This window comes from Scyliorhinus canicula, chromosome 5, assembly GCF_902713615.1.
Source record: "Scyliorhinus canicula chromosome 5, sScyCan1.1, whole genome shotgun sequence".
Taxonomy (NCBI): Eukaryota; Metazoa; Chordata; class Chondrichthyes; order Carcharhiniformes; family Scyliorhinidae; genus Scyliorhinus; species Scyliorhinus canicula.
The window spans coordinates 53,741,604-53,768,363 of record NC_052150.1 but is presented as its reverse complement, the minus strand read 5'-3'; the positions used below and the strand labels follow the sequence as shown (position 1 = coordinate 53,768,363).

General features: G+C 48.9%; 2 protein-coding genes across 2 annotated transcripts in view; both read right to left on the bottom strand.

Annotated features, from left to right (window-relative positions):
- The window catches only part of ranbp9 (RAN binding protein 9), a 175,223-nt gene extending 157,856 nt beyond the window's left edge, over positions 1-17,367 (bottom strand). Inside the window, exon 1 of the mRNA XM_038797079.1 lies at positions 17,257-17,367. The gene's annotated coding sequence lies outside the window, so the exon portion shown is untranslated. The remainder of the gene's footprint in view (positions 1-17,256) is intronic.
- LOC119965988 (mitochondrial calcium uniporter regulator 1-like) overlaps positions 17,257-26,760 on the bottom strand; it is a 77,970-nt gene continuing 68,466 nt past the window's right edge. The window contains exon 10 of the mRNA XM_038797083.1: positions 17,257-17,373. The gene's annotated coding sequence lies outside the window, so the exon portion shown is untranslated. The remainder of the gene's footprint in view (positions 17,374-26,760) is intronic.

Sequence of the window (26,760 nt, the reverse complement as noted above, 5' to 3'; positions counted from 1 at the left end):
ATATTTACAATACAATCTTCTTTACTTGCTATCTATTCACCCCCTCAAATCTCTGACTTTATAAATTCAGATGATCTGAAGGCATTACGATTCTTCCAAATGTTGTTCTGTCACCTTTGGAGGAATCGTAGTTTCAGCCTCTTTGGTTTGCTTTATTGGTTAAGTGTTGAAATTGTAGTACTCTGTGTTTCTGGTACTTGGTTCTCTCTATTGAGTTCACTTTCTGCATTCTTTTAAGTTGCCTTTTCCTTCATCAACAACTCGTCTGCTTTGTTTGGACAGCGTGGGCTTGTCCAGTTCATTCTGATGGGAATGTCTACTCCATTCATTCCTAGGGTGGACTCAGATTTTATTTTTCTGTGGAGTCTGTCGTGTTCTTGTTCTACATTGATGTTTTTAAAATGGAACCTTAAACTTATTACAGAATTTCAGCCAAACATTTGTTAACTTTCTTATTTTCCAATCCTTTTTCAAGCTTATGAACCTTTCATTTAGCCCAGCAACTATTCTGGTGAGTTGAGTTGTTGTTATCGGCTTTTGAAGTTTGGATTTGTTCTTCCATATTGCGCATCTCATCTTTTATGATCTTCAGATTGGATCAAACTTCAAGAATTTCATTGCTCTTTTCATGATGTTTATTAGATACATTTTTGACACTTGACGTTCATCTTAATTTTTCATTCGCAAAATCATCTTTCATATGTGAAAGTTGGTTTTGTACAATTAACAGTTTTGCCTTAGCAAAACCTAATTCCGGTATACTATCCTTAAAGCTCACATTCAGAGGCATCCAGTGTGTTTTCTTCTAGTTCCTTGATTTTCAGGGTTGGATTTACATTTTCCAATTTTATTTCTCGTTTTCTTTCTCCACCTTTAGCAAAGCTTTATCCTTGTTATTAATTTTAGTTTCACTGATGCCCTCTCTCCAGTGTAGCCTTGTTTCAGTTCTGTAATTGTGCTACTCATGGCTTCATTATTTGCTCACAGTTTGGAAAGTTCTAAGGCTTTTGCTTTCAATTCCTCCATTTTTCCATTCAGCTGGTTCTTCAATTCTTCAGTCTCTTTCACTTGGCTTTCTCCTGGAATATTGAACATTGCTGAGCTTTCTCAGCCAACTGGTTCTTCAGTTCATTCAGAATGACATTAGTTTGTCTTCGTAATTTTTCAGATGAATAGACTTTGACCTAAAGCGGGCATTGTCAAACTCTGGGGCGCGGGTGGGTCGCGGGCGGGTGTCGGGAGGGTCGCGGAGCCGTCTGTCGCTGCACTCCCAATCGCGCAAATCTGCTCGCAACAGCCGCAGCAGCCTTCAAAATGGCCGCAAACATGTAAAAAAAATACGGCCGCAGTGCGCATGCGTGCCAGATCAGCGGCGCGCATGCACAAAACAATGTGCGTGCGCACCAATGATCGGGCACGCATGAGCAGTGCGGCCACTATTTTTTTTAAACGTTGCAGCTTTTTGTTTTACAAGTTCGGTGGGTGGGGTTTATTCATTTAATTTTTTTTTCATTTATTTTATTCATTTTATTTTTATTTTTTTTATACAAGTTCGGGGGCTTCTATTTGATAAAATTTTACAGGAACAAATGCAGAACTTTGGACAGTTGGAGATTCCATACTTTCCGACACTGGAAGGCTTCACCCTTCATCCAACAGGTTCCATTGGAGGAGAGTATACGAGGGCCAAAGGGACCCAAAACCATTTCCTCTATTTTTGTCAGCATCAAACAAGGTAAGAGAAAATGGTGGGTTGCGCAGGTCGGCCGGGTTGGGTCCCGAAGGTTGGCCAATTGGTAAAAATAGGTCCCCGGAAAAAAAGTTTGAAGAACACTGACCTAAAGGATTCTTTATTTTTTTTAAATACTTTTTATTGAGATTTGCAAAAACATATCCAAAACAGAAAATAACAACAAGAAAACAATATTAACAACAACAAAAAGAAAAACACACTAACCCCCAAAACCAAACCCACCCACCCCCCAGTAACTACAAAAAGGAGAGATAGATAAACACCCGGCATATCCAATAAACACATACGCACATTTCTCCCTTCCCCCGAAGGGGCAGCAGGGTAGCATGGTGGTTAGCATAAATGCTTCACAGCTCCAGGGTCCCAGGTTCGATTCCCGGCTGGGTCACTGTCTGTGTGGAGTCTGCACGTCCTCCCCCTGTGTGCGTGGGTTTCCTCCGGGTGCTCCGGTTTCCTCCCACAGTCCAAAGATGTGCGGGTTAGGTGGATTGGCCATGCTAAATTGCCCGTAGTGTCCTAATAAAAGTAAGGTTAGGGGGGGGGGGGTTGTTGGGTTACGGGTATAGGGTGGATTCGTGGGTTTGAGTAGGGTGATCATGGCTCGGCACAACATTGAGGGCCGAAGGGCCTGTTCTGTGCTGTACTGTTCTTTGTTCTATGTAAACCCCCCCCCCTCCCCCCCCCCCCCCCCTCCCATCCTCTCCCTCCCCCCACCCCGGGTTGCTCCTGCTGCCAGCCTATTATCCTACCGTTCTGCCAGGAAGTCCAGGAAAGGCTGCCACTGCCTAAAGAACCCCTGTACTGATCCCCTCAGGGCAAATTTCACCTTCTCCAACTTAATGAACCCTGCCATATCATTGATCCAGGCCTCCACGCTTGGGGGCCTCGCATCCTTCCATTGAAGCAAGATCCTCCGCCGGGCTACTAGGGACGCAAAGGCCAGAACCCCGGCCTCTTTCGCCTCCTGCACTCCCGGCTCCACTGCAACCCCAAAAATTGCGAGTCCCCAGCCTGCCTTGACCCCGGATTCTACCACCCTTGACACCGTCCTTGCTACCCCCTTCCAAAACTCCCCCAGCACTGGGCATTCCCAGAACATATGGGCGTGGTTTGCTGGGCTCCCCGAGCACCCAGCACACCTGTCTTTGCCCCTGAAAAACCTACTCATCCTCGTCTCAGTCATGTGGGCCCTGTGCAGCACCTTGAACTGTATGAGGCTAAGCCTCGCACAGAAAGAGGAGGAATTCACTCTTTCCAGGGCATCCGCCCACGTCCCCTCCTCAATCTCCTCACCCAGCTCCTCCTCCCATTTACACTTCAGCTCCTCCACCGAGGCCTCATCCACCTCCTGCATGATGTGCGTCATCCCACACCCCAGAGAGCACCCTGTCCCGTACCTCACGTGGGGGCAGCAGAGGGAACCCCTCCATCTGCCGCCTGGCAAACGCCCTAACCTGCATGTACCTAAACATGTTCCCTGAGGGGAGCCCAAACTTCCCCTCTAATTCACCCAGGCTCGCGAACCTCCCATCCACAAACAGATCCCTCAACCTCCTAATACCTACCCTGTGCCAGCCCAGAAACCCACCATCGATGCTTCCTGGAACAAACCGGTGGTTCCCCCATATTGGGGACTCCATCGAGCCCCCCACCTCCCCCCATGCCGTCTCCATTGCCCCCAAATTTTGAGGGTAGCCGCCACCACCGGGCTTGTGGTATACCTCATTGGAGGGAGCAGCAACGGTGCCGTTACCAGCGCTTCCAGGCTCGTGTCCACGCAGGACGCCATCTCCATCCTCTGCCATGCTGCCCTGCCCCGTCCATTACCCACTTACGCACCATCGCTGCGTTGACAGCCCAGTAGTCCTCACAGAGGTTGGGCAACGCCAGCCCCCCCCCCCCCCCCCCAATCCCTGCCCCACTCCAAAAACACCCTTCTCACCCTCGGAGTCCCATGCGCCCATACAAATCCCGTAATACTCCTATTGACCCTCCTAAAAAAGGCCTTCGGGATAAGAATGGGGAGGCACTGGAACAGGAACAAAACCTTGGGAGCACCGTCATCTTGCCGGACTGACCTAAAGGATTCTTGTAGTGTGTGAAGATACTTCATCAGGTTTTCCTTTTCTTTGCGAAGTTCAATCACTTAATCTTGACTTTTTCTGTAATTCTGTAAGATTAGGGCGAATTAAGGATAGTAGTGGAAAGTTGTGTGAGGAATCAGAGGAGATAGGGGAAGCGTTAAATGGATATTTTTCATCAGTGTTTACACTGGAGAAAGACAATGTTGTCGAGGAGAATACTCAGGTTCAGTCGACCAGTCTAGATGGAATTGAGGTTCACAAGGAGGAGGTGTTAGCAATTTTGGAAAATGTAAAAATAGATAAGTCCTCTGGGCCAGATGGGATTTATCCTAGGATTCTCTGGGAAGCCAGGGAGGAGATTGCAGAGCCTTTGTCCTTGATCTTTATGTCGTCTTTGTCGACAGGAATAGTGCCGGAAGACTGGAGGATAGCAAATGTTGTCCCCTTGTTCAAGAAGGGGAGTAGAGACAACCCTGGTAATTATAGACCTGTGAGCCTTACTTCGGTTGTGGGTAAAATGTTGGAAAAGGTTATAAGAGATAGGGTTTATAATCATCTTGAAAAGAACAAGTTGATTAGCGATAGTCAACACGGTTTTGTGAAGGGTAGATCATGCCTCACAAACCTTATTGAGTTTTTTGAGAAGGTGACCAAACAGGTGGATGAGGGTAAAGTGGTTGATGTGGTGTATATGGATTTCAGTAAGGCGTTTGATAAGGTTCCCCACGGCAGACTATTGCAGAAAATAAGGAAGTATGGGATTGAAGGTGATTTAGCGGTTTGGATCAGTAATTGGCTAGCTGAAAGAAGACAGAGGGTGGTGGTTGATGGCAAATGTGCATCCTGGAGTTCAGTTACTAGTGGTGTACCGCAAGGATCTGTTTTGGGGCCACTGCTGTTTGTCATTTTTATAAATGACCTGGAAGAGGGTGTAGAAGGATAGGTTAGTAAATTTGCAGATGACACGAAGGTCGGTGGAGTTGTGGATAGTGCTGAAGGATGTTATAGGATACAGAGGGACATAGGTAAGCTGCAGAGCTGGGCTGAGATGTGGCAGATGGAGTTTAATGCGGAAAAGTGTGAGGTGGTTCACTTTGGAAGGAGTAACAGGAATGCAGAGTACTGGGCTAATGGCAAGATTCTTGGTAGTGTAGATGAACAGAGTGATCTCGGCATCCAGGTACATAAATCCCTGAAAGTTGCCACCCAGGTTGATAGGGCTGTTAAGAAGGCATATGGTGTGCTAGCCTTTATAAGCAGGGGGATTGAGTTTCGGAACCACAAGGTCATGCTGCAGCTGTACATAACTCTGGTGCGGCCGCTCCTGGAGTACTGCGTGCAGTTCTGGTCACCACATTATAGGAAGGATGTGGAAGCTTTGGAAAGGGTTCAGAGGAGATTTACTAGGATGTTGCCTGGTATGGAGGGAAGGTCTTACGAGGAAAGGCTCAGGGACTTGAGGTTGTTTTCGTTAGAGAGGAGAAGGCTGAGAGGTGACTTAATAGAGACATATAAGATAGTCAGAGGGTTAGATAGGGTGGACAGTGAGAGTCTCTTTCCTCGGATGGTGATGACCAACACAAGGGGACATAGCTTTAAATTGAGAGGTGGTAGATATAGGACAGATGTCAGAGGCAGTTTCTTTACCCAGAGAGTAGTAGGGGTGTGGAACGCCCTGCCTGCAACAGTAGTAGACTCGCCAACTTTAAGGGCATTTAAGTGGTCACTAGATAGACATATGGATGAAAATGGAATAGTGTAGGTCAGATAGGCTTCAGATGGTTTCACGGGTCGGCGCAACATCGAGGGCCGAAGGGCCCGTACTGCGTTGTAATGTTCTATGTTCAATAGTGTCTCAAGTTTCTTCTGCTGTTCCTCCATTCTGCACTTAAGACAGTCTTCATTTCTTCATTCTGTTGAAAGGTACTCCTTCCGCATTTGATTTTGAATGACAATTAGCTGTTCTATCAACTATTCATTTTCTTGTTCTCCGCTTGCCAACCTACACTGTACTTCAGTGAATTGCTTTGTCACTACTGATAGTTCCAACACAGCTTTTGCTGAAATAGTATTCAATATATTGATTAACTCTTCATGTTTATCCAGGGCTACATATTGATTCTTCAAAGAGATTTTCAGGATAACAACCTCCTTGAGTACCTTCTCTGCCTGTTAGGCTGTATTAGAGTCATACAGCAGAGGAAGAGGCCCTTCAGCACATTGTATGTGCGCTGGCCATCTAATCCCATTTTCCATCGCTTGATCCTTAGCGTGGCATTTCAAATGAATATCTAAATGCTTCTTAAATGTTGTGAGGTTTTCCGCCCCTACCACACTTTCAGGCAGTGAGTTCCAGATTCCCACCACCCTGCAGGTGTAACAGCTTTTCTTCAAATCCCCTCTAAATCTCTTGCCTATTACCTTAAATCTATGTCTCCTGAATGTTGACCCCTCTACTAAGGGGGAAAGGTCCTTCCTATCTACTCTATCTATATCTTTCATAATTTTGGACACCTCAATCAGATTTCCATCAGCCTTTTCTACTCTAAGGAGAACCAGTCTAACCAGACTCTCGTCATAGATGAAACACTCCAGCCAAGGCGACATCCTGGTGACTCTCATGTGTATCTTTTTTAGTGAAATCACATTCTTCCTATAGTGTGGAAATCAGAACTGCACACAGTTCTCTTGCAGTGACCTAACAAGTGTTTTATACAGCTGTATTTATAACCTCCCTGCTCTTATATTCTGTGCCTTGGCTAATAAAGGCATGTATCCCATACGCCGGTTTAACCACTTTATCTACCTGTCCTACTGCCTTCAGGGACCTATGGCCATGCACTCAAAGGTCCATCTGTCCTCTGTACTTCCTAGAATCCTACTGTTCATACTTCTGGTAGAGTTCTTTCAACTCAACTTTGACAGGAACATTTTCCTGTAGAATTGTTTAATTTTCTTTTTGCAGGTCATGTTTCCTTTGGGTTATCTCACATAGCTTCCCTTCATTCACAGCCAGCTGTTCAATCTGCACTACCCAAACTGCAACATCAGGTGTCAAAACGATCTAGCTTTAAGTTTTTCTTCTGCTTCTCAACCTCTGCTTTTTTCTAGACTAAACTCTTTGGCTTGTGCACTTCATTGTGCTGACATACTCTGCAACCATCTGGTGCTTTGTTTCATTTAATCTTCTGTCTCCCTTGCCCGGAGTCTCCCCGCTCCCTCACTCTGAGGTCTCCTTGGCACTTTGGTGCTTTATTGGGGGTTTTCATGACCTCCAAAGGTGTGCATTATTCACAAATGGAGTTTAAAATACTTTATTTTTAATTTTTTTTTATACTCCTCCTTTTTCACATTTTCTCCCAAATTTACACCCAACAATAAACAATAATCAGTACCAATTGTAATGTCAATCACCATAACAATAACAACGATCCCATCCTCCCACCATTTGCCCACATGTTTACATAAATAACAAAAAGCAATCAGGAATCACCCATACTCACCATTAATACATGCAGTCCCCTCCACCCCCCCCCCCCCCCACATGCAGTCCCCTCCAACCACTAATGTTCGATGTGATCCAATTCTCGAAAGTGCATAATAAATAACGGCCATGAATTGTGGAACCCTTCGATCCTTCCCCTCAGTTCAAATTTGACCTTTTCAAGAATTAAGAATTCCAGCAGGTCCCCCCGCCACGCCAGGGCACAGGGTGGAGAGGTTGATCTCCACCCCAACAGGATCCACCTTCAGGCGTTCAACGAGGCAAAGACTACGACATCTGCCTCCGTGCCCGTTTCCAACCCTGGCTGGTCCAACACCCCAAATATGGCCTCCCGGGGGTCCGGGTGCAGTTTCTGGGTGCACCACTTTAGAGATTACCCTAAACACCTCCTTCCAGTAATCCTCCAGCTTTGGACGGGACCAAAACATGTGAACATAGTTTGCGGGGCCACCCCTGCAACGTTCACACACATCTTCTACCCCCTCAAAGAGCCGGCTCATCCTCGCCCTTGTAAGGTGCGCTATACAGACCACCTTCAACTGTATCAGTCCCAACCCCGCACACAAGGTCAAGGCATTCACCCTCCTGAGCACCTCACACCGAAACCCCTCCTCCATACCCTCTCCCAACTCTTCCTCCCACTTTGCCTTGATCCCTTCTAGTGGCGCCTTCTCCTCCTCCAAAATAGCCCCGTAAACCACCGACACTACCCCCTTCTCCAGTCCCCCTGTCGTCAGCACCTCTTCCAGTAATGTGGAAGCTGGTTCTACTGGGAAGCTCTGTATCTCCTTTCTGGCAGATTCTCGAACCTGCATGTATCTAAATATTTCCCCCTGCTCCAGCCCATACTTCACTCCCAGCTCCTCCTAGGGGCTTTTCACAGTAACTTCATTGAAGCCTACTCGTGACAATAAGCGATTTTCATTTTCATTCATTTCATTCAATTCCGCAAAACGACCCCCAAGACATAAATCTTTTAGTGTTCTAACTCCTTTCTCCTCCCATCTTCAAAAGTTTCCATCCCACTTCCCTGGCTCAAATCTATGGTTTCCCCGAAACGGCATTTCCCTTGACCCTGCCCCCAACCCGAAGTGCTGTCCAAATTTTCAACGAAGCTAATACTACCGGACTCCCCGAGTATCTCCTCGGGGCTGTTGGGTGCAGCGCTGTCACTAGCGCCTTCAATTCCGACTCCCTACCCAAACTCTCCTCCATTCCGACCCATTGGGAGTCAACCCCTCTGATCCAGCTCCGTACCTTTTCCACATTCGCCGCCCAGTAATAATACACCAGGTTCGGAAGACCCAAACCTCCTGCCGCCTTCCTCTCTGTAGCAGCACCTTTTAAAATTCTGGCCACCTTCCCTCCCCATATGAACGAGTTAATCATCCCTTCAATCTCTCTAAAAAATGCCTTTGGCAGGAAAATCGCAGGCATTGCAAAATAAACAGGAATCGCGGCAGGATATTCATTTTACCCGCCTGTACCCCACCCGCCAGTGAAAGAGGGAGACCATCCCACCTTGTCAGATCAGCTTTGAGTTTAAAATACTTGTCAACGGCTTTCACTATCTCACCAAATGTGGTTGAGGATTCATTTGTATCTTATTTTAGGATTACTTCATCCACAAATACACCAAACTTGTATTTCTTGCTTAATCCTGATGTATGTCTATAATCTAAAATGTTTCTTCTGACATACCAAATTTGGGATCTGGTTTGGCCCTTGTCTTAGCCTAAATTGGTCTGGTAGTTTTAATTTACTATCCATGGCTATTTTTTATAACAGGTGAGTTTAAATTTAAATTTATTTTCCTCTTCAGTATGGTTCCACAACAGCCGTTTTATTTCTTCTCTCTGTTCTTCCTGCGCTTTGTCGGGTTTCGGTCGGCTCCCGCTTCACTGGCAGAGCAGATGTTTTTCAAACTGATTGATTCTCCAAGAAACCGCAAGACAAGTTAACCTGGGCCAGTTATATACTCCTCCAAGCCTGGAAATCATCTGGAAGGTTGTTTTTAAAACTCTACCTGCTATTTAAAACAAAGCTTCTTTTTTAGTTGACCTCGGCCACCACTTGTTATGGTGCCCGCTGTGCACCCATTGCTTTAACTTTCTTGCAGCTGTGCCCTGGATATGCTGATCCAGATTGCTGCCTATTTTAAAAGGTAATTTGCGCTTTTCTGTATTGTTCTCATCCTTCTTGTGATTTGGCCAGGTCCCTTGATTATGTTCTTCTTTCCATCGGTACAGTAGGTTCTTCTGCTTTACCCTCTGTTGAATTTTGCTCAGCCATTTTGATCCCTTGCCTCTGCATTTGATCAGATTGAGCAATGGATCTCCACATGCCATGGTGGAGTTCTTGAGCCTCTACATCTGCAATGGACCTTTTTTTTAATGCTGTGTCTTCAACTTCCCTTTAGGCAATCTCCAACTTTGTCTTCAGTTTAGGTGCACTTCTCTCAGTTCAGGCTTCAATTTCTTTAGTTCTTCATGCTTTGAGATTGTAGGTTCCTTTGCCAGCTTCACTGGGATTTTGACGTCCATTCTTCACTGCCACCATTTTGAAAGATTGTTTGGTGTCTCACTAAGATGTCTGGAGGCTTGTATGGTTGAACATATATCAATAATTGGCAACTCTAACTATATACATCTCCAAGGTACTGCCATGAATTGATGCTGTCTCCATGCTGACCCCTTCCAGATTCTCTTACACAATCAGTCTATTATCATGTGACTCTCTACATTATACCATGGGTAGTGCTCTTCTCTAGTCCCAGATTAACCCTTGCTCTGCCGAACACCCCTGTACTACAGTTGACTCAATCACTGATGGGGTTAGAAGAGCTACCAATAGACCACTAACTAATATGGAGATCAGCATCCTCCTTTTCAAACTAGAATGCTGATATAGATAACTGACTATGGTAGCACTCAATGGGTAAAGAGCAACAATTACTATTATTGATTAAATGGCATTATGAGAGGTAGGCCTATCAATCTGAACTATACCCTCCCCACCTCATGCCAACTCCAAATTCTGGGGGGGGGGGGGGTTTAATCATGTACAACACAATAATTGACATAGCAGAAGCAGTTATGGTAAAAATATTGTTTGTGAAATAAAAAGTGAATTATACAATGCAAATATGCATTATGGTCACCCGTGGGATCTGCCCCATTGGTCACCACTTTTCGAGAATAGTCTGTCTGAAAAGGTGCAATCGTGTTTCACTGAAAAGGCAATCATGTTGACTTCCGATGGCAGCCATGGAGTGAGTGGTCGCTAATTTGGTAGCTCCTGCTCATGGTGGAACTTTGGGACCATTTTCCCCAATGTATGGGTGATTTGATCGACAAAACAGGAGATTTGTGAGGTAGAGGAGTAGGATTCCCCACCAGTGTATGGATTTATGGACCAGAAGTGGTCTGTAAAGGAGAGATCGTTGGTTAAAGAAGGGAGTGGAGTCTGCAGAACAGAAGAATATGGCGGAGGGTCAGGGACCAAAATTGCCGGCCCAGTAGTCAACGGATCAGCTGGTGGACTTTCTCCAGGAGAGCTTTGCTCAGCAAAGAAAAGAATACCTGGATCAAATTCAAACGGGGATTGACCGTGTGGAGCAGAGATTGGAAGTCCAGGGCCAGGCGATTAAGAAGACACGGTTGCTGAGCATGATGACCAGCTAACCGCGATGGCAGCGGAGATGGGGCTGATGAGGGACCACCAGAAAAGGCTGCAAGAGAAAGTGGAGGATCTGGAGAACAGGTCGTGCAGGCAGAACCTGAGGATCGTTGGCCTCCCGGAGGGCAGCGAGGGATCGGACGTAGGGCATACGTGGTGTGTATGTTCAAGAAGCTGCTGGGGGAAGGTGAGTTTACTCAGCCCCTGGAGGTGGACAGGGCACACAGGGCGTTTATGAGGAAGCCGCTGAGGAACGAGCTGCCAAGTGAGATGGGGTACGAATGCACCAGTTCCAGGACAAAGAACAGACCTCGAGGTGGGCCAGACAGACGAGAAGCTGCAAATGGGAAGATAGCGAGCTGCGTATTTACCAGGACTTGGGTGCAAATCTGGGCGAAAGAAGGGCGACTTTCAATAAAGTAAAATTGGCCCTCTTTAAAGGAGGTGAAGTTCGGCATGTTGCATGCAGCTCGTTTGTGGGTCACTTTTGAGGGCCAAGAACTTGATTTCGAATCACCAGATGGGGCGATGAACTTTGTTCAGGTCAGGGGACTGGCAGGTGATGGAGGACATTGAACTTGGGGGCGAGTAGCTGTGTTCTTATTATGCTGCTAAATTTCTTTTTTCTTTTTGGGTTTTGTATGTGTTGTTTTGCACTAAGGTTTGGGCCGTTGCTCAATTTTGCATGCGGGTTAACTTTGTTCTTAATGGGGGATGGTGGGTGGAATTTTCTTCTTTGCGTTTATTGGGGATTGCATTGTTTGCATATGAATGTTCGAGCAGGGGAGAGGTAGGATGCTTGGTGCCATGGGCAGATCTACCGGGCTAGTTCACGAAAGTGCAGTGGGGGGCGAGCAGGTGATTACTTTGCTGAGGGGAGTTGGGATTGTTATTTTGTTATGGGGGGAGGGAGGGGGAGAATTGTTCTGCTGACAGGGGAGGGAGTAGCGCATGCAGACAAATTGGAGGTCGATGAAGGTGGGCGCCCGAGGGCAGGCGCGGGATGCGGGCTGGAGGCTGACCTAAGAAGGGTGATGGTTGATCGGCCGAGGGTGGTGGGGGAGGTGGGGGATGCCCCCCGTCCCATGGAATGTGAGAGGGCTGAACGGGCCGGTCAAGAGGGCTCGCGTGTTAGCGCATTTGAAGAGTTTGAAGGCAGACGTGGCAATGCTACAGCAGACACACCTGAGGGTAGTGGATCAGACTAAGCTGAGGAAGGGGTGGGTCGGGCAGGTATTTCATTCGGGCTGGACTCTAAGACTGGGGGTGTAGCGATCTTGATCAATGAGCGGGTGTCATTTGAATTGGGAGCATAATGGTGGATTCGGGGGATAGGCACATTATGGTTAGTGGGAGGCTGGAGGGCATGCCGGTGGTATTGGTGAATATATTTGCACCAAACTGGGACGAAGCAGAGTTTATGAGGCGGGTGCTGAGGAAGATCCCAGACCTGGACTCACATGGGCTGATCATGGGAGGGGGGGCACTTTAATATGGTTATAGATCCGAGGCTGGATCAGTCGAGTTAGAGGACAGGGAGGGTGCCAGCCGCAGCGAAGGAATTAAAGGGGTTTATGGGACAGATGAGGGGGGTGGGGTAGATCCGTGGTGGTTGGGACGTCCAAGAGCAAAGGAATTTTCTTTATCTCCCATGTACATTAAGTGTAGTCCCGGATTGATTATTTTTGTTTTGAACAAGGCTTTGCTGGCGGATGCCGAGTATTTGGCGATTGTTGTGTCGGACCATGCCCCACACTGGGTGAATTAACGGGTGAGCGAGGGGGGCCAGTGCCTGCAATGGAGATTGGATGTAGGACTGTTAGTGGATGAGGTGTGCGGGCGGGTGAGGGAGACCATTCAAAATGATTTGAAGATAAATAACAGAGGGGAGGTTTCGGCGGCAATGGTGTGGGAGGCACTGAAGGCAGTAGTTAGGGGGGAGTTGATTTCGGTATGGGCTCATAGGGAGAAGGTGGAGCGGGCAGGGATGGATAGGCTGGTTAGGGAGATACTCCAGGTGAATTGAAGATACTCGGAAGCCCCGGAGGCGGGATTGTTGAAGGAGCATCAGAAGCTGCAGATGGAGTTTGGGCCGATATCCACAGGGAAGGTGGTGGGGCAGGTAAGGAAGGCGAGGGGGGTGGTATATGAGTATGGGGAGAAGGCCAGTAGGATGCTAGCACACCAGCTCAGAAAAGGCCAGGGAGATAGGAAGAGTGAAGGATAGAGGAGGGGAAACACAGCCTTGGACCCAGCGGGGGTGAATGGGGTGTTCAAGGAATTTTACAGTTGGTTGTATGAGACGGAGCCCCCTGTTGGGGTGGAGGGGATGAGGCAATTCTTGGAAGGTTTGGAGTTTCCGAAGGTAGAGGAAGGGTTGGTGGAGGGGCGGGATGCCCCGACCGGGATTGTAGAAGTAGTCAAGGGATTGGAGACCATGCAGTCGGGCAATGACCCGGGACCTAGTGAAATCTTTTGAAAGTTTTCTGGGGTGCTGGGTCCACTGCTGGTGAGGGCATTTAATGAGGCAAGGGAGCCTCATTGTTCTTCCCCCAACAATGTCACAGGCTTCGATCTCATTGATCCTGAAAAAGGGGAAAGGACCCAGAACAATGCGGGGTCATACAGACCAATCTCCCTACTAAATGTAGATGCCAAATTGCTGGCCAAGGTTATGGCCTCGAGAACAGAGGATTGTGTACCGGGGATGATAGGCGAGGACCAGATGAGATTTGTCAAAGGCAGGCAGTTAATGGCCAACATCAGGAGGCTCTTGAATGTCATCATAATGCCCTCTGAGGGGAGGGAGGTGGAGGTAATGGTCGCTATGGACGTGGAAAAGGCCTTCGACCAGGTGGAGTAGGAGTATCTGTGGGAGGCCCTGGGGCGGTCTGGGTTTGGACAGGACTTTGTAGACTGGGTCCGGTTGCTGTACCAGGCGCCGATGGCGAGTGTGTGGATGAACAGGGGTGAGTTCGGACTACTTTAGACTACACCGGAGGACAAGGCAGGGATGTCCATTTTCCCCACTGTTGTTTGCCTTTGCTACAGAGCCATTGGAGATGGCGCTAAGAGCGTTAAAGGAGTGGAAGGGGCTAGTCTGGGGAGTGGGGTGGGCGGGGAGAGGCACAGGGTCTCGTTGTATGCGGATGACCTACTCCTGTATCTTTCTGACCCATTAGAGGGGAAGGGAGAGATTATGAGGATCTTAGGGGAATTTGGCCGGTTCTCGTGGTATAAATTGAATATGGGGGAAAAGTGAATTTTTTGTAATCCGAGGGAGGAGGCAAGGGGAGTTGCAAATTCAAAGTGGTGGGAGGGAGTTTTCAATACTTGGGAGGCTAAATGGGAGGAGGAACTCGGGGAGCAGATAGAGGACGGGACTTCGGCGGATGCCTTGGAGAGAGTCAACTCTTCCTCCTCATGTGCGAGGCTTAGTCTCATCCAATTTAAGGTGCTGCACCGGGCCCACATGTCCGGGACTAGGATGAGTAGGTTCTTTGGGGGTGAGGACAGGTGCACCAGATGTTCAGGGAGTCCAGCGAACCACGCCCATATGTTCTGGGCATGCCCAGCACTGGAAGAATTCTGGAAGGGGGTGGCGGGGACGGTGTCGAGGGTGGTTAGATCCAGGGTCAAACCAGGGTGGTGACTCGCGATTTTTGGGGTTGGGGTGGAGCCGGGAGTGCAGGAGGCGAAAGAGGCCGGTGTCCTGGCCTTTGCGTCCCTAGTAGCCCGTTGAAGGATCCTGCTACAGTGGAAGGATGCAAGGCCCCCAAGTGTGGAGACCTGGATCAGTGACATGGCGGGATTTATAAAACTGGAAAGGGTCAAATTTGCCCTGAGAGGATCAATACAAGGGTTCTATAAACGATGGCAGCCTTTTCTGGACTTCCTGGTGCAAAGATAGGTATCTTGGTCAATAGCAGCAGCAACCCGGGGGGGGGGGGGGGGGGGGGGGGGGGGGGGGGGGTGTTCCTTATTGTAGTTTGTATTCTGTAACTTTATATTGTGTTAATTTGCGTTGTTGTTAAAATGCTGTGTTGTGCATGGGGGTGGGGTGAATGTTTATGATTGTTAATATTATTGTTATTTTTGGTATTTTACTATGGTGCGTTATTGTTGTATAAATTCAAAATTTTTCAATAAAAATTATTTTTTTTAAAAAAAAGTAGAAAAGAGGAAATAAAAGAAAATACATAACAGGGCAACAGAAGGGACACAACGTAACTACATAAACACTGGCATCAGGTGAAGCATATAGGAGTGTAGTGTTAATGAGGTCAGTCCCTAAGAAAGTCACTTAGGAGTCTGATTTCAGCGGGGAAAAAACTGTTTTTGAGTCTGTTGGTGCGTGTTCTCAGACTTTTGTATCTCCTGCCCAATGGAAGAAGTTGGAAAAGTGAGTAAGCCAGGTGGGCGGGGTCTTTGATTATGCTGTCTGCTTTCCCCAGGCAGCGGGAGGTGTAGATAGAGTCAATGGATGGGAGGTAGGTTCAAGGGATGGACTGGGCTGTGTTCACGACTCTCTGAAGTTTCTTGCGGTCTTGGGCCGAGCAGTTGCCATACCAGGCTGTGATGCAGCCAGACAGGATGCTTTCTATGGTGCTTCTATGATAGCACAGTGGTTAGCACGGTCACTTCACAGAGCCAGGGTCCAGGTTTGATTCCCGGCTTGGGTCACTGCCTGTGCGGAGTCTGCACGCTCTCCCCGTGTCTGCGTGGGTTTCCTCCGGGTGCTCCGGTTTCGTCCCAAAAGTCCTAGAAGACGAGCTGTTAGGTAATTTAGACATTCTGAATTCTCCCTCAGTGTACCCGAACAGGCGCCGGAATGTGGCGACTAGGGGCTTTTCACAGTAACTTAATTGCAGTGTTAATGTAAGCCTACATGTGACAATAAAGATTTTTTTAAAAAGTGTTTTATTAAATAAAACGGATTAATGAATGATACCTTTCACTATTCTCTCCCAAAGTATAAAATAATAAATCTCCATTTCACATTAAGCTACATTCTCATACAAAAGTAAACTGCTGCAAATGCTATAAATTTAAAATAAAAACAGAAAATGTTGGAAATGCTCAGCATGTCTGAGCGCAAGTGTGGAGCGAGGATCTGTGTTAACACTTCAGGATTGTGACCTTGCATTAGAATTCAATATATTATTATTAGCTCAGTTCTTATTCCGTGAAATAGGCTATACCCTAAAGCAGATCTATTTCCTCTGTTGGTGAGTACAAAGTTTGAACATGGAATTTCTCTTCTGGCTGGAGCACTGAAACAGGTTTCCAAAGAAATACTATCTAAAGTGAGCAGCAGGGCGGCACAGTGGTTAGCACTGCAGCCTCACAGCATCAGGGACCCGGGTTCCATTCGGCCTTGCATGACTCTCTAAGTGGAGTTTGCACCCCGTATCTATGTGGATTTCCTCCGGGATCTCCGGTTTCCTCCCACAGTCCAAAGATGTGCAGGTTAGGTGGATTAGCCATGCTAAATTGCCCCTCGGTATCCAAAAAGATGTGCTGGTTAGGTGGGGTTATGGGGATAGGGCGGAGCTTTGAAATTACCATTTTTTTTGCCAGACTGTTAAAAACTGAAACTATTTTACGTGATTGATATGCATATTGATTAGGATATCTTATCAGAAACAGATCTAATACAACCACAAACCAATGGAATATCAAAGCATCACACGTTGATGGACAGATCATTTCTACGACAAAATTCTGTACATGATAAAACAGTCTTAGGCTTATCCTCCGTTTCTGGTGAGGAACCTGCGAGGGGTAATACATTGGCCGGGAGTTTCCGAACGGCAAAATCGCATTTGGCGATCGGCCGGAGAATCTCCGTTTGCACCGAAATCGGGAGCAGTGCCGTTTTTTGCGATGCTCCATCCCCTCAAAAACAGCATTCTCGGGACGTCACCTGAGGCCCTCCCCAGACGCACCGTCCCGAATGGGCCGAGTTCCCGACTGCGGGGAACACTTATGCTATTTTTTTCTGTTGACCCTGCGTGGCGGCTGCAGGCTGTTTCTAGCTCACTGAGCCAAACCAGCTCACTAGTCCCCTGTAGTGTGGATCGGTTAGCTCATGGTCCCCTGTAGTGTGGATTGGTTGTCCCACTCGCCTGTCGATCAGCCATGGGGGTGGTGCCAGGGGAGTGGCTTTCCAGTAGAAATATGGTGACAAGTGTGTAGGCATCGCAATATGTGTTCTCAATAAAAGTTAAATTTACCTGCACCAAACCTGCTCCTCCCTCAAGTTGTTGAACTGGCGACGAGGATGGACCCAACTTATGATGCACACTTCGTCCTAGTTGTTGAGTACCACAAAGTTCAAAAACAATAAGGTCCTGCATGGTTAAAAAGGAAAAAGACTTGAGACTTGCCCAGACAAGGGTTAGGGTGAGTAAAGGTAAGGGTGCAAAAGTTAAAAGCTTTTTGTAACGTATAGTTATTGAAATTTTACACTTTAACCAATAATGCAACAAAACCGCAAGAATGGTACAGCTCAGCAAGAAATAAAAGTATCAACATACATGGACACAAAGGGGAGCAGGAAACCAGCAATATAGCTGGCTCAATACCATCATTGGACTCAACTTGATGCCTCAATATGCACCACCAGAGAACAGGGATAAGGCCATGTAAACAGGATAACATGGTGTACACTTTCCTACGCAGTGATGGCTCGCAATGACCACGAAAGTTCAGGATAAATCTTTCGCGCCATGTTTGGTCACACAACATCACACATCTCCCTCAACTCCAGTATCACCAAAGACATCAATGAGATACTGCAACCTCCTCCCCTCAGATAACAGACCCGTATGTACCCCTGCAGGAACCAATCTTGGGTTCTTTATATCCACATAATAAAAAAGAAAAATTACAAAGAAAATATACAAGAACTCAGTTCTAAAAGGATGTTATGACATATACCATACAACGCAACTTAACCCCAACATCAGGAACAAGACAGAACGATCATCATTTCACATATTTATACAGAGAGGACTAGCAGCTATAGACTCGGATCATAAGACCATAAGACACACGTTATAACCTGCCTGCTTACCATTGGCTGGGGACTAATGACAATCCCACAATCCTGTGGGAGTATGAGCTTCCCCAATGAGGGGGGCGGAGAAATCATTAGCAGACTCCCTGCATAAATAAAGCTGGCCAGTTTGGAACCAGACAGAGAGGAGTTAGCTGCAAGGGAAGTTGCTGCTGCTGTTGTGTACATATATGTTATTGTAAATAAATGTTATTTCTTTGTATCCTGAAGACTTGTGCTGGATTCTTCGTGGCCCTCACAAAACTGGCGACGAGGGTTAAAGTGAATAGCTGTCTACACTGCTGAAGCCATCTCCCTGGATTTTTGTTGGATACAGGTTAGAAGTTGTTTTCTATCACACCATGCCTCTGTATGGACGTTTGGATGTTTTTGATGCCGCGCTGGAAAGCTGGAACCAGTACGCACAATGGATGCGTTACTATTTCCGGGCAAACAATATCACCGAAAGTGAGCGGCAGGTGGTCATATTGCTCACTGCCTGCGGCCCGCATACGTTTGGGGTGATTAGGAGCCTTACCTACCCAGCTGCGCCGGACGTCAAAACGTTTGATGAACTTGTGAACTTAGTGGGGCAACATTTTAACCCAACCCCATCCACAATAGTCCAACGTTACCGGTTTAATACTGCTGAGAGGACCCCAGGAGAATTCCTTGCTGACTTTCTATCCACGCTACGCAGGATTGCGGAGTACTGTGACTATGGTGAGACCTAAATGTTACGTGACCGTTTGGTTTGCGGTATTAACAATGCGGCCACCCAGAGAAAGTTGTTAGCTGAGCCAACATTGACTTTTCAACAGGCCGTTCAAATAGTATTGTCCCGAGAGAGCGCAGAACGAGGAGTGCAGGAGCTACAGGGAATGGAGGTGCATGCCTTGGGGCGCAACCCCTTCCATCCGAAAGCGTCCCCCCCCGCACCCCTACGGTACCTTGGGCGAGGCGACGTCCGGATCGATGCCAGTGGCCGTCGGACATTCCTCCCCGAAGGGAACCTTCTCCAGAACCAATGGATGAGGAGCCATGTCCGTGTCAGACCTGTAGGCGCCGACCCCGTCACGGACGCCGGTCCTGGGGGCGCCAGAGGCGGCGTCATTCCGACTGAAACTGGGGCCAGCCCAGGGGCCGTACCTTTCATTTGGATGAACTTGCGGCGACTACTCCCAAGGTCGTGGAGACGGTGGACGACTGTCTGCAGCTGCATGTGTGGCAGCTCCCCGTGTGGTCCCCATTAAAGTGACAGTACGGGTCAATGATCACCCGCTTGAGATGGAGTTGGACACTGGCGCAGCGGTCTCCGTGATCGCCCAGAGGGCAATCGACCGCATCAAGCAGGGTATACAGACCCTTACATCAACCGACACACAGGCCAGGTTGGCCACCTACACGGGGGAACCATTGGACATTGCAGGAACTACGATGACCCCTGTTGTTTATGGACACCAGGAGGGGCGTTTCCCACTTATCGTGGTGTTGCGGCCATGGGCCCAGCCTGTTGGGTCGGGACTGGTTGCGCCATTTGCGGTTGCAGTGGCAGCACATCCTCCAAACAGGTTCTGGAGGGTTGACTGAGGTGCTAGGACGGTACCCAGATGTATTCCAGCCCAGTTTGGTGAACATAAAAGGGGCTGTAGCCCATATCCAAGTCGAACCAGGAGCCCGGAGCCTTACGCCTTGCTCGAGAAGGTAGAAGGGGAGCTCACTCGTTTGGAGACTTTGGGTATAATCAGGCCCGTCCGTTTCGCTGACTGGGCAGCACCAATTGTACCTGTAATGAAGCCAGATGCCACAGTTCACTTGTGCAGTGACTATAAACTTACAGTGAATACGGCTTCCCGGCTCGACCGATACCCAATGCCTCGCATAGAGGATCTCTACGCGAAGCTTGCAGGCGGACTCTCATTCACAAAATTAGATATGAGTTACGCCTACCTGCAGTTGGAGCTGGACCCTGCCTACCGGTCATATGTAACGATTAATAGACACCGGGGCTTGTATGAATATACACGTTTGCCCTTTGAAGTATCCCCTGCCTGCGCTATTTTTCGACGCGTTATGGAGGGCATTTTGAGAAGTTTACCGCGTGTTGCTGTCTACTTGGATGACGTTTTGATCACAGGGATGTCTGAGCAGGAACATCTGGAAAATTTGGAGGCTGTCCTTCGACGCTTTTCGGAGGCTGGAGTCCGTTTACGTCGCACAAAGTGCGTTTTTTCAGGCGAAGGAAGTAGTCTACCTGGGATATCGGGTGGACCGCAAAGGTTTGCACCCCGTCGCAGAGAAGGTGCGCGCGATTCAACAGGCCCCTGCCCCGACTGACACTTCGCATCTTCGTTCGTTTCTCGGCCTCGTAAACTATTGCGGAAAGTTCCTCCCCAATCTGGCAACTACGCTGGCCCCGTTGCACCTTCTGCTAAAGAAGAATCTCACCTGGGTTTGGGGTCAGCCGCAAGAAACCGCTTTCCGGCGGGTAAAAAACAATTGTCGTCTGGGTTACTAACCCACTATGATCCTGGAAAGCCTTTGCTCATCACATGTGATGCATCACCGTATGGTTTTGGGGCTGTCCTGTCCCACAAGATGGAGAACGGGGCCGAGCGGCCGATAGCTTTCGCCTCCCGCCCACTGACAGCAGCGGAAAAAAAGTACGCGCAGATTGAGAAGGAGTGCCTGGCAGTGGTCTTTGCGGTGAAACGTTCCCACCAGTACGTGTACGGCCGCCACTTCACTATCGTGACTGATCATAAGCCTCTGCTGGGACTTTTCCGAGAGGATAAGCCAATACCGCCCATTGCTCCTGCACGGATCCAGCGCTGGGCTTTGTTGCTCGCTGCATACGAGTATTCTCTGGAGCACAAATCAGGAACCCAGATCGGGAATGCCGACGCACTGAGCCGATTGCCTTTATCGACCGGCCCCATGTCGACCCCCACGACCGGTGAGGTGGTTGCAACCCTAATTTTTATGAACACCTTGCCTGTCACGGCATCACAGATCCGTGAGTGGACCCAGACGGAGCCAGTCCTGTCAAAGGTTCAGCACATAGTCCTGTATGGTGGGCAGCATAGACAGCTCCCAGGCGAGTTGCGGGCATTTTCCTCCAAGCTGTCCGAATTCAGCGTGGAAGACGGCATCCTTTTGTGGGGTACGTGTGTGATTGTCCCGGAAAAAGGACAGGAGCTGATACTGAGAGACTTGCACAATGGGCATCCGGGTGTGACCAAAATGAAAATGTTGGCCCGGAGTTATGTCTGGTGGCCAGGCCTCGACACCGACATTGAGAAGGTGGCCCAAAGCTGCTCCATTTGCCAGGAGCATCAGAAGCTTCCGCCGGTGGGGCCCCTACATCACTGGGAATGGCCAGGGCGGCCTTGGGCGTGCTTGCATGCGGATTTCGCCAGCCCTTTTCAAGGATCCATGTTCCTGCTATTAATCGATGCCCAGTCTAAATGGCTAGAGGTGCATAAGGTGGGAGGCACAACGTCCTGCGCAACAATCGAGAAGATGTGTTTGTCTTTCAGTACGCGTGGCCTCCCCGAGGTGCTGGTCGCGGACAACGGCACTCCATTCACAAGTGAGGAGTTTGCGAGGTTCATGAAGATGAATGTCATACGCCATATCCGCACTGCCCCTTACCACCCGGCTTCAAATGGGTTGGCAGAGTGCACAGTGCAGACAATCAAACGAGGCCTATAGAAGCAGTCTTCCGGGTCGATGGACACGAGATTGGCTCGTTTTTTGTTTTCATATATGACCACCCCCCATGCGGTGACTGGGGTAGCTCCCGCAGAACTCCTAATGGGCCGGAGACTTTGCACCCACCTTAGCATGGTTTTCCCCGGATGTTGGCGCAAAAGTACGCCGCACACAAGAACGGCAGGGACATGGTTTATCTCGGCATCGGCCGATTCGGCAGTTTACGCCCGGTGACCCAGTGTTCGTTCGGAATTTTGACGGTGGTGCCCAGTGGGTCCCTGGCGTAATCTTTCGCCAAACTTTCGCCTATCTCTTACCAGGTGCAAGCCCAGGGTTGTCTCCAGCGCAAACATGTAGACCATGTTCGGTCCAGAAGACTATCACTTCCCAAGGTTCCCCGCCCCAGGAGCTCATTTCTACAGCCACAGAAACCAGACACAATGGAAAGTATTCCTCACAATCTTCCTCTGGTGCCTCACTCAAAGCCTGCGCAGGTCGTGACAGAACCATGTGGAGATAAAGACGCCGAGATGACGGAGGCAGCAGACTCTGACTCCGAGATGGAGACTCAAAACACCTCAGAGGGGGAATCCTCAGGTCCACGGGTCGTGGATGGACAACCGTTGCGCCGTTCATCACGGAACCGCAGGTCTCCATCTCGTTACACGCCGCCCGATCCAGCGCCTCGTGCAAATGGTGTCCGGCCTGCGGCAAAACGAGTCCAACGCCCGCCTTCGCCAGGGTCTTCGGTGGATTCCTTGGACTTTGGGGGGTGGGGGGGGAGGGATGTTATAACCTGCCTGCTTACCATTGGCTGGGGACTAATGATAATCCCACAATCCTGTGGGAGTATGAGCTTCCCCAATGAGGGGGCGGAGAAATCATTAGCAGACTCCCTGCATAAATAAAGCTGGCCAGTTTGGAACCAGCAGACAGAGAGGAGTTAGCTGCAAGGGAAGTTGCTGCTGTTGTGTACATATATGTTGTTGTAAATAAATTTTATTTCTTTGTATCCTGAAGACTTGTGCTGGATTCTTGGTGGCCCTCACAAAAACATGGGAGCAGAATTAGGCCACTCGGCCCATCGAGTCTGCTCCACCATTCAATCATAGCTGATATTTTCTCTTTTTTTTAAAAAATATTTTTATTCTCCTCCTTTTTGACAATTTTTCTCCCGAATTGTCACCCAACAACAATCAATAACCAACAACAAATATCTCAAACCCCATAACAGTAACAACGATCCCATCCTCCCACTATGCCCAGACATCAGCCCGCATGTTAACATAAACAAATGACAAAAAAAGGAATCAGGGATTACCCATAGCCATCTTCAACATACACAGCCCCGCACCCCCCCCCCCCCCCCCCCCCCCCCCCCCAAACTAATGTTCGATGTTATCCAGTTCTTGAAAGTGCATAATAAATAGTGCCCATGACTTGTAGAACCCCTCCGAGCTTCCCCTCAGTTCAAATTTAACCTTCTGAAGGGTCAAGTATTCCAACAGGTCCCCTCGCCACGCCAGGGCACAGGGTGGAGAGGCCGCTCTCCATCCCAACAGGATCCGCCTTCGGGCGATCAACGAGACGAAGGCTATGATATCTGCCTCCGCACCCGTTTCCAACCCTGGCTGGTCCGACACCCCGAATATGGCCTCCAGGGGACCCGGGTCCAGCTTCACGTGCACCACCTTGGAAATTACCCTAAACACATCCTTCCAGTAATCCCCAAGCTTTAGACAGGATCAAAACATATGAATGTGATTAGCGGGGGCCCCCCCGCAACGTTCACACACATTTTCTACCACTTCAAAGAATCGGCTCATCCTTGCCCTCGTGAGGTGTGCTGTGTACACCACCTTCAGCTGTATCAGCCCCAACCTCGCACACGAGGTGGAGGCATTCACTCTCCGGAGCACCTCACACCAGAACCCCTCCTCTATAACCTCTCCCAATTCTTCCACCCACTTCGCTTTGATCCCCTCCAGTGGTGCCTTATCCTTTTCCAACATAGCTCCGTATACCGCTGATACTGTCCCTGTGGTGAATGTGTATATAGATGTGTATATATGTTAATTCACACTGTCTTTGTAAGCGCAGTAGCGCTATCCTACCACTAGGGGGAGTAGCACTGGGAGCACTCAGAAACTTGTACTGGGCTCCACCCTTGGCTCCGCCCATGACTCCTCCCCCTAGTGCAGCTGTATAAATACCCTTGTTCAGAGTCAGCCTGAGTTCACTATGAGTTCATCGACAGGTAACAGGCTGGCTCTGAAGTAAGTCGATTAAAGCCTAGATTCACATCGTAAACACGTGTCTGGTGAATTGATGGTCTATCAGTCCCCTTCTCCAGTCCACTTGCCGCCAGCACCTCCTCCAACAACTTGGAGGCCGGTTCCTCCGGGAAGCTCTGTATCTCCTTCCTGGCAAAGTCCCGAACCTGCATATACCTAAACACTTCTGCCTCCTCCAGCCCATACTTCACTTCCAGCTCCCTCAATCCTGCAAATCGACCTTGAGGAAACAAATCTTTTAGAGGCTTAATCCCCTTCTCTTCCCATTTCTGAAAGCTTCCGTCCCACCTCCCTGGCTCAAATCTATGGTTCTTCCGGATCAGCATTTCCTTCGACCCTGTCCACAAGCTGAAGTGTTGGCAAAACTGCCTATTACTACCGGACCCCCTGAATATTTCCCCGGAGATATCGGGAGCGGCGCTGTTGCTAGTGCTTTCATCCCCAACCCCCTGCACAAACTCTCCTCCATTCTGACCCACTGGGAATCAACACCTCTGACCCAGCTCCGCACCTTCTCCACATTCGCCGCCCAGTAGTAGTACAACAGGTTCGGGAGACCCAAACCCCCTGCCTGCCTTCCCCTCTGTACGGAACATAGAACAGTACAGCACAGAACAGGCCCTTCGGCCCTCGATGTGGTGCCGAGCAATGATCACCCTACTCAAACCCACGTATCCACCCTATACCCGTAACCCAACAACCCCCCCTTAACCTTACTTTTTAGGACACTACGGGCAATTTAGTACGGACAATCCACCTAACCCGCACATCTTTGGACTGTGGGAGGAAACCGGAGCACCCGGAGGAAACCCACGCACACACGGGGAGGACGTGCAGACTCCACACAGAGAGTGGCCCAGCCGGGAATCGAACCTGGAACCCTGGAGCTGTGAAGCATTTATGCTAACCACCATGCTACCGTGCTGCCCCGACAAACAGCAGCACCTTCCTCACTCTGGCCACCTTCCCTCTCCATATAAACAAGGTAATCCTCCCCTCAGTCTCCCTGAAAAAAGACTTTGGCAGGAAAATCGGTAGGCATTGAAAAATAAACAGAAATTGCGGCAACACATTCATTTTAACCGCCTGCACCCGACCCGCCAGTGACAGAGGGAGACCGTCCCACCTCGCCAGGTCGGCTTTCACTCTCTCCATCAAACTAGTGATGTTGTATCTGCGAAGCCTTCCCCACTCCCGGGAAACCTGCACCCCTAAATACCTAAAGTGAGTCCCTGCCCTACGGAATGGCAGCCCCACCACCCCTGCCCCCACCCCCGGTTGAGACACCACAAAATACTCGCTCTTGTCCAAGTTCAGCTTGTACCCAGAGAAAGACCCAAATACCTGCAGCAACTCCAATATTCCTCCTATCGACGCACTCGGCTCCGATACATACAGCAGCAAGTCGTCGGCATACAAGGACATCATATGCTCTATTTCTCCCCCCCCCCTCCCTCACTATTCCTTTCCATGCTCCCAAACTTCTTAATGCGATGGCCAACGGCTCAATCACACGTGCAAACAGCAGGGGGGGGGGATATAGGACATCCCTGCCTCGTCCCATGGTGGAGAGAGAAGTATCTCAAACTGATATTGTTCGTCCGGACACTCGCCTTCGTCTCCTTATATAATAACTTTACCCAGTTCACAAATCTTGGTCCAATCCCAAACCGTTCCAGCACTGCCATCAGGTACCCCCATTCCACCCGATCAAACACCTTCTCGGCATCCAGTGCCACAACCACCTCTGTTTCCTTCCCTTCCGCCGGTGCCATAACGACGTTCAAGACCCTCCTAATATTCGAAAACAGCTGCCTCCCTTTTACGAACCCTGTCTGATCCTCACCTATCATCTTCGGGAGGCACCCCTCCAGCCTACCCGCCAGTACCTTCGCCAATACCTTTGCGTCTACATTAAGAAGTGAAATGGGCCTATACGACCCACACTCCGTCGGATCCTTATCCTTTTTAAGCAACAGTGAAATCGATGCCTGCCCCAAGATTTGCAGCAGCTCTCCCTTCCCTATCGTCTCTTCAAACAACCCTACCATCAGGGGTGCCAACATATCCTTAAATTTTTTATAATATTCCACCGGAAACCCATCCGGCCCTGCCACCTTCCCCGACTGCATCCTCCCAATCGCGTCTTTTATCTCCTGCTCCAGTATTGCTCCTTATAATGTCGCCTTGTCTCCCTCCCCTAGCCTTGGGTACTCCAACCCATCCAGAAATTTCTGCATCTCATGGTCTCCCCAGTAGAATTCCTCAAAACCTTGTTAATCAGCTCCGGAGCCACCACCAACTTCCCGGCCCTACCCTTACCAAGAACTGGGTAAATAAAGGGAAGAGGGAGAACTACCAGGAGCAGAAGGTCACGAGATAAAAGAGGACAAGGTCCCAGCCAAGCGTCCATACCACTCTGGCGCACGCCAACCACCTATTAATGAAGATGATTTTTTTTTTTATAATTTCAGACAAGGAACCATCTCAACCATAAGGAGGCAACAGGATATCAATGTTAGTACAGGACTAGGCTTAACCTCCGGCCTTCGCGCACAAAGGGATCCGTCAACCAAGGATATTCAAACATATTAAAAATAAAAAACCTCTCAGGATGTCCCTAATAAGTGCCTTCGAGAAGGAATGTCCCAAGCATAAGGGGACAACAGGTT